Raw genomic sequence first — 12,216 nt, forward strand, 5'->3', positions numbered from 1 at the left:
GCCCGTTTCATGGAATATTACTCACTGTTTTGGGGTCCCGGGGCAATTTTTATGGTTGCTGAAGCTCAAGGTGCGCTTACGTGTCGTTCATCAATACTCGCAATTTTGGCCGATTCTGGCCCGTTTCATGGGCTATTACACGTTGATTTGGGGTTCCGGAGCGACTTCCATGGTTACTGAAGCCCAACGTGCGCTTACGTGGAGGTCATTAACACTTGCAGTTTTGGCCGATTTTGGCCCGTTTCGTGGATTATTACTCACTCCTTTGGGGTCCTGAAGCAATTTTCTTGGTTGATGAACCCCAAGGTGCGCTTACGTGCATGACATTAACACTCACCGTAGTGGCCGATTCTGGCCCGTTTTGTGGACTATTAGTCATCGTTTTCGGGTCCCGGGAAGATTTTTATGGTTGCTGAACCCCAAGGTGCGCTGACGTATCGTTCATCAACCCTCACCGATTTGGCCGATTTTGCCCCGTTTCATGGACTATTACTCACCGTTTTGGGTAATGAGCAATTTCCATGGTTACTGAACCCCGAGGTGCGCTTACGTACAGGTCATTAACACTCGTTATTTTGGCCGATTCTGGCCCGTTTCATGGACTATTACTCACCATTTTGGGGTCCCGGGCGATTTTCACGGTTGCTGAAGCCCAAGGTGTGCTTAAGTGTCATTCATCAACTCTCGCCATTTTGGCCGATTCTGACCCATTTCATGGGCTATTACTCATCGATTTTGGGATTCCCGAGCGATTTTCATGGTTATTGAACCCCAATGTGCGCTTACGTGCAGGTCATTAACACTCACAGTTTGGCAGATTTTGGCCCGTTTCTTGAACTATTACTCACCGTTTTGGGGTCCCAAAGCGATTTTTATTATTGCTAAACTCCAAGGCGTGCTTGCATATCATTCATCAATACTTGCTGTTTTGCCCGATTCTAGCCCGTTTCATGGGCTGTTACTCACCGATTTGTGGTCCCGGAGCAATTTTTATGGTTACTGAACCCTAAGGTGCGCTTACCTATCGGTCATCAACACTTGCCGTTTTGTCGATTCTGGTCCCTTTCGTGGGTTATTACTCACCGTGTTGGGGTCCTGGTGCGACTGCCATGGTTTTTGAACTCCAGGATGCGATTACGTGCAGGTCATCAGCACTCGGCATTTCGGCCGATTTTTGTGCGTTTCGTGGACTATTACTCAAAATTTTGGGGTCTCGGAGCGATTTCCACGATTGATGAATCTCAGGGTGTATTTACCTATCGTTCATCAACACTCGCAGGTCGCAGGTTTGGCTGATTCTGGCCCGTTTCGTGGACTATTACTCATCGTTTTGGGGCCCCGGAGGGATTTTTATGGTTGCCGAACCCCAAGGTGCGCTTACGTATAGTTCATCAACACTCACCGTTTCGGCCGATTCTGACCCGTTTCATGGACTATTACTCACCGTTTTGGGGTAAGGAGCAATTTTCATGGTTATTGAACCCCGAGGAGCGCTTATGTACAGGTCATTAACACTCGCTATTTTTGCCGATCCTGACCCGTTTCATGGACTATTACTCACCATTTTGGGGTCCCGGAGTGATTTTCATGGTTGCTGAAGCCCAAGGTGCACTTACGTGTCATTCATCAACACTCGCAATTTTGGCCGATTCTGGCCCGTTTCATGGGCTATTACTCATCCATTTGGGGTTCCGGAGCGATTTTCATGGTTACTGAACCCCAATGTGCGCTTATGTGCAGGTCATTAACACTCACAGTTTTCGCATATTTTGGTGCGTTTCGTGGACTATTACTCACCGTTTGGGGTCTCGGAGCGATTTCAACGATTGATGAACCTCAGGGTGTATTTACCTAACGGTCATCAACACTCACAGGTCACAGGTTTGGCCGATCCTGGCCCGTTTCATGGCCTATTACTCACCGTTTTGGGGTCCCGAAGCGACTTTCCTGGTTGATGAACCCCAAGATGCGCTTACGTACATGATATTAACACTCGCCACCGTTTTGGGGTCCCTGAGCAATTTTTATGGTTGCTAAACCCCAAGGTGCGCTTACGTATCATCAACACTCACCATTTTGGCCGATTCTAACCCGTTTCATTGACAATTACTCACCATTTTGGGGTAAGGAGCAATTTCCATGGTTACTGAACCCCGAGGTGTGCTTACGTGCAGGTCATTAACACTCGCTATTTTGGCCGATTCTGGCCCGTTTCATGGACTATTACTCACTGTTTTGGGGTCCCGGGGCGATTTTTATGGTTGCTGAAGCCCAAGGTGCGCTTACGTGTCGTTCATCAATACTCGCAATTTTGGCCGATTCTGGCCCATTTCATGGGCTATTACACATTGATTTGGGGTTCCGGAGCGACTTTCATGGTTACTGAAGCCCAACGTGTGCTTACGTGGAGGTCATTAACACTTGCAATTTTGGCCGATTTTGGCCCGTTTCGTGGATTATTACTCACTGCTTTGGGGTCCTGAAGCGATTTTCTTGGTTGATGAACCCCATGGTGCGCTTACGTGCATGACATTAACACTCGACGTAGTGGCCGATTCTGGCCCATTTTGTGGACTATTAGTCATCATTTTCGGCTCCCGGGGTGATTTTTATGGTTGCTGAACCCCAAGGTGTGCTTATGTATCGTTCATCAACACTCACCGATTTGGCCGATTTTGCCCCTTTTCATGGACTATTACTCACCGTTTTGGGGTAATGAGCAATTTCCATGGTTACTGAACCCCGAGGTGCGCTTACGTACAGCTCATTAACACTCGTTATTTTGGCCGATTCTGGCCTGTTTCGTGGACTATTATTCACCATTTTGGGGTCCCGGGCGATTTTCATGGTTGCTGAAGCCCAAGGTGCGCTTAAGTGTCATTCATCAACTCTCGCCATTTTGGCCGGTTCTGACCCGTTTCATGGGCTATTACTCATCGATTTGGGATTCCCGAGCGATTTTCATGGTTATTGGACCCCAATGTGCGCTTACGTGCATGTCATTAACACTCATAGTTTGGCGGATTCTGGCCTGTTTCTTGGACTATTACTCACTGTTTTGGGGTCCCAAAGTGACTTTTATGATTGCTAAACTCCAAGGCATGCTTACGTATCGTTCATCAATACTTGCTGTTTTGCCCGATTCTAGCCCGTTTCATGGGCTGTTACTCACCGATTTGGGGTCCCGGAGTAATTTTTATGGTTATTGAACCCCAAGGAGCGCTTACCTATCGGTCATCAACACTCGCCGTTTTGGCCGATACTGGTCCCTTTTGTGGGTTATTACTCATCGTGTTGGGGTCCTGGTGCGACTGCCATGGTTTTTGAACTCCAGGATGCGATTACGTGCAGGTCATCAGCACTCAGCGTTTTGGCCGATTTTGGTGCGTTTCGTGGACTATTACTCAAAATTTTGGGGTCTCGGAGCGATTTCCACGGTTGATGAATCTCAGGGTGTATTTACCTATCGGTCATCAACACTCGCAGGTCGCAGGTTTGGCTGATTCTGGCCCGTTTCGTGCACTATTACTCACCGTTTTGGGGTCTAGAAGCGATTTTCTTGGTTGATGAACCCCAAGGTGCGCTTACTTGCACGACATTAACACTCACCGTTTTGGCCGATTCTGGCCTGTTTCGTGGACTATTACTCACCGTTTTGGGGTCCCGGAGCGATTTCTATGGTTGCTGAACCCCAAGGTGTGCTTACGTATAGTACATCAACACTCACCGTTTTGGCCAATTCTAACCCGTTTCATGGACTATTACTCACCGTTTTGGGGTAAGGAGCAATTTTCATGGTTACTGAACCCCGAGGTGCGCTTATGTACAGGTCATTAACACTCGCTATTTTGGCCGATTCTGACCTGTTTCGTGGACTATTACTCACCATTTGGGGATCCCAGAGCGATTTTTATGGTTGCTGAAGCCCAAGGTGCACTTACGTGTCATTCATCAACACTCGTAATTTTGGCCGATTCTGGCCCGTTTCATGGGCTATTACTCATCGATTTGGGGTTCCAGAGCGATTTTCATGGTTACTGAACCCCAATGCGCGCTTATGTGCAGCACATTAACACTCACAGTTTTGGCATATTTTGGTGCGTTTCGTGGACTATTACTCACCTTTTTGGGGTCTCGGAGCGATTTCCACGCTTGATGAACCTCAAGGTGTATTTACCTATCGGTCATCAACACTCGCAGGTTGCAGGTTTGACCGATCCTGGCACGTTTCATGGACTATTACTCACCGTTTTGGGGTCCCGAAGCGACTTTCTTGGTTGATGAACCCCAAGATGCGCTTATGTACATGACTTTAACACTCGCCATCCTTTTGGGGTCCTGAAGCAATTTTTATGGTTGCTGAACCCAAGGTGCGCTTACGTATCATCTACACTCACCGTTTTGGCCGATTCTGACCCGTTTCATGGACTATTACTCACCGTTTTGGGGTAAGGAGCAATTTCCATGGTTACTGAACCCCGAGGTGTGCTTACGTGCAGGTCATTAACAGTCGCTATTTTGGCTGATTCTGGCCTGTTTCATGGACTATTACTCACTGTTTTGGGGTCCCGGGGCGATTTTTATGGTTGCTGAAGCCCAACGTGCGCTTACGTGTCGTTCGTCAATACTCACAATTTTGGCCGATTCTGGCCTGTTTCATGGGGTTCCGGAGCGACTTTCATGGTTACTGAAGCCCAACGCGCGCTTATGTGCAGGTCATTAACACTTGCAGTTTTGGCCGATTTTGGCCCGTTTCGTGGATTATTACTCACTGCTTTGGGGTCCTGAAGCGATTTTCTTGGTTGATGAACCCCAAGGTGCGCTTACATGCATGACATTAACACTCGCCGTAGTGGCCGATTCTGGCCCGTTTTGTGGACTATTAGTCATCGTTTTCGGGTCTCGGGGTGATTTTTATGGTTGCTGAACCCCAAGGTGCGCTTATGTATCGTTCATCAACACTCACTGATTTGGCCGATTTTGCCCCATTTCATGGACTATTACTCACCGTTTTGGGGTAATGAGCAATTTCCATGGTTACTGAACACCGGGGTGCGCTTACGTACATGTCATTAACACTCGTTATTTTGGCCGATTCTGGCCCGTTTCGTGGACTATTACTCACCATTTTGGTGTCCCGGGCGATTTTCATGGTTGCTGAAGCCCAAGGTGCACTTAAGTGTCATTCATCAACTCTCGCCATTTTGGCCCATTCTGACCCGTTTCATGGGCTATTACTCATCGATTTGGGATTCCCGAGCGATTTTCATGGTTATTGAATCCCAATGTGCGCTTACGTGCAGGTCATTAACACTCACAGTTTTGGCGGATTCTGGCCCGTTTCTCGGACTATTACTCACCGTTTTGGGGTCCCAAAGCTATTTTTATGATTGCTAAACCCCAACGGGTGCTTGCGTATCGTTCATCAATACTTGCTGTTTTGCCCGATTCTAGCCCGTTTCATGGACTATTACTCACCGTTTTGGGTTATTACTCACCGTGTTGGGGTCCTGGTGCGACTGCCATGGTTTTTGAACTCCAGGATGCGATTACGTGCAGGTCATCAGCACTCGGCGTTTTGGCCGATTTTGGTGCGTTTCGTAGACTATTACTCAAAATTTTGGGGCCTCGGAGTGATTTCCACGATTGATGAATCTCGGGGTGTATTTACCTATCGGTCATCAACACTCACAGGTCGCAGGTTTGGCTGATTCTAGCCCGTTTCGTGGACTATTACTCACCGTTTTGGGTTCCAGAAGCGATTTTATTGGTTGATGAACCCCAAGGTATGCTTACTTGCATGACATTAGCACTCGCTGTTTTGGCCGATTCTGGCCCGTTTCGTGGACTATCACTCGCCGATTTGGGGTCCCGGAGCGATTTTTATGGTTGGTGAACCCCAAGGTGCGCTTACGTATAGTTCATCAACACTCACCGTTTTGGCCGATTTTGACCCGTTTCATGGACTATTACTCACCGTTTTGGGGTAAGGAGCAGTTTCATGGTTACTGAACCCCGAGGTGCGCTTATGTACAGGTGATTAACACTCGCTATTTTGGCCGATTCTGACCCGTTTCGTGGACTATTACTCACCATTTTGGGGTCCTGGAGCGATTTTTATGGTTGCTGAAGCCTAAGGTGCACTTACATGTCATTCATCAATACTCGCAATTTTGGCCGATTCTGGCCCGTTTCATGGGCTATTACTCATCGATTTGGGGTCCGGAGCGATTTTCATGGTTACTGAACCCCAATGTGCGTTTATATGCAGGTCATTAAAACTCACATTTTTGGCATATTTTGGTGCATTTCGTGGACTATTACTCACCGTTTTGGGTACTCGGAGCGATTTCCACGATTGATAAACCTCAGGGTGTATTTACCTATCGGTCATCAGCACTCGCATGTCGCAGGTTTGGCCGATCCTGGCCCGTTTCATGGACTATTACTCACCGTTTTGGGGTCCCGAAGCGACTTTATTGGTTGATGAACCGCAAGATGCGCTTATTTACATGACATTAACACTTGCCACCGTTCTGGGGTCCCGGAGCGATTTTTATGGTTGCTGAACCCCAAGGTGCGCTTACGTATCATCAACACACACCGTTTTGGCCGATTCTGACCCGTTTCATGAACTATTACTCACCGTTTTGGGGTAAGGAGCAATTTCCATGGTTACTGAACCCCGAGGTGTGCTTACGTGCAAGTCATTAACACTCGCTATTTTGGCCGATTCTGGCCCGTTTCATGGACTATTACTCACTGTTTTGGGGTCCCAGGGCGATTTTTATGGTTGCTGAAGACCAAGGTGCGCTTACGTGTCGTTCGTCAATACTCGCAATTTTGGCCGATTCTGGCCCATTTCATGGGCTATTACACATCGATTTGGGGTTCCGGAGCAATTTTCATGGTTACTGAACCCCAATGTGCGCTGAGGTGCAGGTAATTAACACTTGCAGTTTTGGCCGATTGTGGCCTGTTTCGTGGATTATTACTCACTGTTTTGGGGTCCCGAAGTGATTTTCTTGGTTGATGAACCCCAAGGTGCGCTTACGCGCATGACATTAACACTCGCAGTAGTGGCCGATTCTGGCCCGTTTTCGGTTCCCGGGGCAATTTTTATGGTTGCTGAACCCCAAGGTGCGCTTACGTATCGTTCATCAACACTCACCGATTTGGTCGATTTTGACCCGCTTCATGGACTATTACTCACCGTTTTGGGGTACGTAGAAATTTCCATGGTTACTGAACCCCAAGGTGCGCTTACGTAAAGATCATTAACACTCGTTATTTTGGCCGATTCTGGCCTGTTTCGTGGACTATTACTCACCATTTTGGGGTCCCGGGCGATTTTCATGGTTGCTGAAGCCCAAGGTGCGCTTAAGTGTCATTTATCAACTCTCGCCATTTTGGCCGATTTTGACCATTTCATGGGCTATTGCTCATCGATTTGGGATTCCAGAGCGATTTTCATGGTTATTGAACCCCAATGTGCGCTTACGTGCAGGTCATTAACACTCATAGGTTTTGCCGATTCTGGCCCGTTTCTTGGACTATTACTCACCGTTTTGGGGTCCCAAAGCTATTTTTATGATTGCTAAACCCCAAGGCGTGCTTGCGTATCATTCATCAATACTCGCCGTTTTGCCCGATTCTAGCCCGTTTCATGGGTTGTTACTCACTGATTTTGGTTCCCAGAGCGATTTTTATGGTTACTGAACCCCAAGGTGCGCTTATCTGTCGGTCATCAACACTCGCCGTTTTGGCCGATTCTGGTCCGTTTCATGGATTGTTACTCACCGTGTTGGGGTCCCGGTGCGATTGCCATGGTTTTTTAACTCCAGGGTGCGATTACGTGTAGGTCATCAGCACTCGGCGTTTGGCCGATTTTCGTGCGTTTCGTGGACTATTGCTCAAAATTTTGGGGTCTCGGAGCGATTTCCTTATTGATAAAACTTGGGGTGTATTTATCTATCGGTCATCAACACTCGCAGGTTGCAGGTTTGGCTGATTCTGTTCCGTTTCGTGGACTATTACTCACCATTTTGGGTTCCCAAAGCGATTTTCTTGGTTGATGAACCCCTAGGTGCACTTACTTGACATTAAGACTCGCCGTTTTGGCCGATTCTGGCCCGTTTCGTGGACTATTACTCACCATTTTGGGGTCCCAGAGCGATTTTATGGTTGCTGAAGCCCAAGGTGCGCTTACGTGTTGTTCATCAACACTCGCAATTTTGGTCGATTCTGGCCCGTTTCATGGACTATTACTCATCGATTTGGGGTTCCGAAGTGATTTTCATGGTTACTGAACCCCAATGTGCGCTTACGTGTAGGTCATTAACACTCGCAATTATGGCCGATTTTGGTGTGTTTCGTGGAATATTACTCACTGTTTTGGGGTCTCGGAGCGATTTCCACGATTGATGAACCTCAGGGTGTATTTACGTATCGGTCTTCAACAATCGCAGGTCGCAGGTTTGGCCGATTCTGGCCCGTTTCATGGACTATTACCCATCGTTTTGGGGTCCCGAAGCGATTTTCTTGGTTGATGAACCCCAATATGCGCTTACGTGCATGACATTAACACTCGCCATTTTGGCCGATTCTGGCACGTTTCGTGGACTATTACTCACCGTTTTGGGGTCCCGGAGCTATTTTTTATGGTTGCTGAACCCCAAAGTGCGCTTACGTATCATTAATACTCATCGTTTTGGTCGATTCTGACCCGTTTCATGGACTATTACTCACCGTTTTGGGGTAAGGAGCAATTTCCATGGTTACTGAACCCCGAGGTGTGCTTACGTGCAGGTCATTAACTCTCGCTATTTTCGATGATTCTGGCCCGTTTCATGGACTATTACTCACCGTTTTGGGGTCCCAGAGCGATTTTTATGGTTGCTGAAGCCCAAGCTGCGCTTACGTGTCGTTCATCAATACTCACAATTTTGTCCGATTCTGGCCCATTTCATGGGCTATTACACATCGATTAGGGGTTCTGGAGCGATTTTAATGGTTAATGAACCCCAATGTGCGCTTACGTGCAGGTCATTAAAACTTGCAGTTTTGGCCGATTCTGGTCCGTTTCGTGGATTATTACTCACTGTTTTTGGGTCCCGAAGCGATTTTCTTGGTTGATGAACCCCAAGGTGCGCTTATGTGCATGACATTAACATTCGCCGTAGTGGCCGATTCTGGCCCGTTTTGTGGACTATTAGTCATCGTTTTCGGGTCCCGTAGCGATTTTTATGGTTGCTGAACCCCAAGGTGCGCTTACGTATCGTTCATCAAGACTCATCGTTTTGGCTGATTTAACCCGTTTCATGGACTATTACTCACCGTTTTAGGGTAAGGAGCAATTTCCATGGTTACTGAACCCCGAGGTGCGGTTACGTACAGGTCATTAACATTCGTTGTTTTGGCCGATTCTGGCCCGTTTCATGGACTATTAGTCACCATTTTGGGGTCCCAGGCGATTTCCATGGTTGTTGAAGCCCAAGGTGCGCTTAAGTGTTGTTCATCAACAGTCGCCATTTTGGCCGATTCTAACCCGTTTCATGGGCTATTACTCATCGATTTGCGGTTCCGAAGCGATTTTCATGGTTATTGAACCCCAATGTGCGGTTACGTGCAGGTCATTAACACTTACAGTTTCGGCAGATTCTGGCCCCACTATTACTCATCGTTTTGGGGCCCCAAAGCGATTTTTATGATTGCTAAACCACAAGGCATGCTTGCGTATCGTTCGTCAATACTCGCTGTTTTACCCGATTCTAGCCTGTTTCATGGGCTGTTACTAACCGATTTGGGGTCCCGGAGCGATTTTTATGGTTACTAAACCCCAAGGTGTAACCTATCGATCATCAACACACACCATTTTGGCCGATTCTGGTCTGTTTCATGGGTTATTACTCATGGTGTTGGGGTCCCGGTGCGATTGCCATGGTTTTTGAACTCCAGGGTGCGATTATGTGCATGTAATCAACACTCTCCATTTTGGCCGATTCTGGCCCGTTTCGTGGACTATTACTCACCGTTTTGGGGTCCCAAAGCGATTTTTATGGTTGCTGAACCCCAAGGAGCGCTTACGTATCATCAACACTCACCGTTTTGGCCGATTCTGACACGTTTCTTGGACTATTACTCACCGTTTTAGGGTAAGGAGCAATTTCCATGGTTACTGAACCCCGAGGTGCGCTTACATACAGGTCATTAACACTCGTTATTTTGGCCGATACTGGCCCATTTCATGGACTATTAGTCACCATTTTGGGGTCCCGGGCGATTTCCATGGTTGCTGAAGCCCAAGGTGCGCTTAAGTGTTGTTCATCAACACTCGCCATTTTGGCCGATTCTAACCCGTTTCATGGGCTATTACTCATCGATTTGCGGTTCCGAAGCGATTTTCATGGTTATTGAACCCCAATGTGCGCTTACGTGCAGGTCATTAACACTCACAGTTTTGGCCGATTCTGGCCCCACTATTACACACCGTTTTGGGGCCCCAAAGCGATTTTTATGATTGCTAAACCCCAAGGCATGCTTGCGTATTGTTCATCAATACTCGCTGTTTTACCCGATTCTAGCCTGTTTTCATGGGCTGTTACTCACCGATTTGGGGTCCCGGAGCGATTTTTATGGTTACTGAACCCCAAGGTGTGCTTACCTATCGGTCATCAACACACACCATTTTGGCTGATTCTGGTCTGTTTCATGGGTTATTACTCACCGTGTTGGGGTCCCGGTGCGATTGCCATGGTTTTTGAACTCCAGGGTGCGATTACGTGCATGTAATCAACACTCGCCGTTTTGGCCGATTTTGGTGCGCTTCGTGGACTATTACTTCAAATTTTGGGACCTCAGAGCGATTTCCACGATCGATGAACCTCGGGGGTGTATTTACCTATCGGTCATCAACACTCGTAGGTCGCGGGTTTGGCCGATTCTGGCCCGTTTCATGGACTATTACTCACCGTTTTGGGTTCCCGAAGCGATTTTCTTGGTTGATGAACCCCAAGATGCGCTTACGTGCATGACATTTAACACTCACCGTTTTAGCCGATTCTGGCCCGTTTCGTGGACTATTACTCACCGTTTTGGGGTCCCGGAGTGATTTTTATGGTTGCTGAACCCCAAGGTGCGCTTACATATCATCAACACTCACCGTTTTGGCCGATTCTCACCCATTTCGTGGACTATTACTTACCATTTTGGGGTAAGGAGCAATTTCGATGGTTTCTGAACCCCGAGGTGTACTTACGTGCAGGTCATTAACACTCGCTATTTTGGCTGATGCTGGCCTGTTTCGTGGACTATTACCACCGTTTTGGGGTCCCAAAGAGATTTTCTTGGTCGATGAACCCCAAGATGCGCTTACGTGCATGGCATTAACACTCGCCGTTTTGGCCGATGGCTGGCCCATTTCCTACACTATTACTCACAATTTTGGGGTCCTACAACAATTTTTATGGTTGTCGAACCCCAAGGTGCGCTTACGTATCATCAACAGTCACCGTTTTGGCCGATTCTGACCCGTTTCATGGACTATTACTCACCGTTTTGGGGTAAGGAGCAATTTCCATGGTTACTGAACCCCGAGGTGCTTACGTGGAGGTCATTAACACTCGTTATTTTTGCCGATTCTGGCCTGTTTCGTGGACTATTACTAACCGTTTTGGGGTCCCAGAGCAATTTTATGGTTGCTGAAGACCAAGGTGCGCTTACGTGACATTCATCAACACTCGCCATCTTGGCCGATTCTGGCCCGTTTCATGGGCTATTACTCATCGATTTGGGGTTCCGGAGCGATTTTCACGGTTACTGAACCCCAATATGCGCTTACGTGCAGGTCATTAACACTCACCGTTCATGGACTATTACTCACCGTTTTGGGGTCTTGGAGCGATTTCCATGATTGATAAACCTCAGGGTGTGTTTACCTATCGGTCATCAACACTCGCAGGTCGCAGTTTTGGCTGCTACTGGCCCGTTTCCTGGACTATTATTGACCGTTTTGGGGTCCCGAAGCGATTTTGTTGGTTGATGGATCCCAAGATGCGCTTACGTGCATGACATTAACACACGACGTTTTGGCCGATTCTCGCTTGTTTCGTGTACTATTTCTCATCGTTTTGGGGTCCCAGAGTGATTTTTATGGTTGTTGAACCCCAAGGTGCGCTTACGTATCATCAACACTCACCATTTTGGGGTAAAGAGCAA

The sequence above is a fragment of the Triticum dicoccoides genome, chromosome 5B (genome assembly GCF_002162155.2).
Source record: "Triticum dicoccoides isolate Atlit2015 ecotype Zavitan chromosome 5B, WEW_v2.0, whole genome shotgun sequence".
Classification (NCBI taxonomy): Eukaryota; Viridiplantae; Streptophyta; class Magnoliopsida; order Poales; family Poaceae; genus Triticum; species Triticum dicoccoides.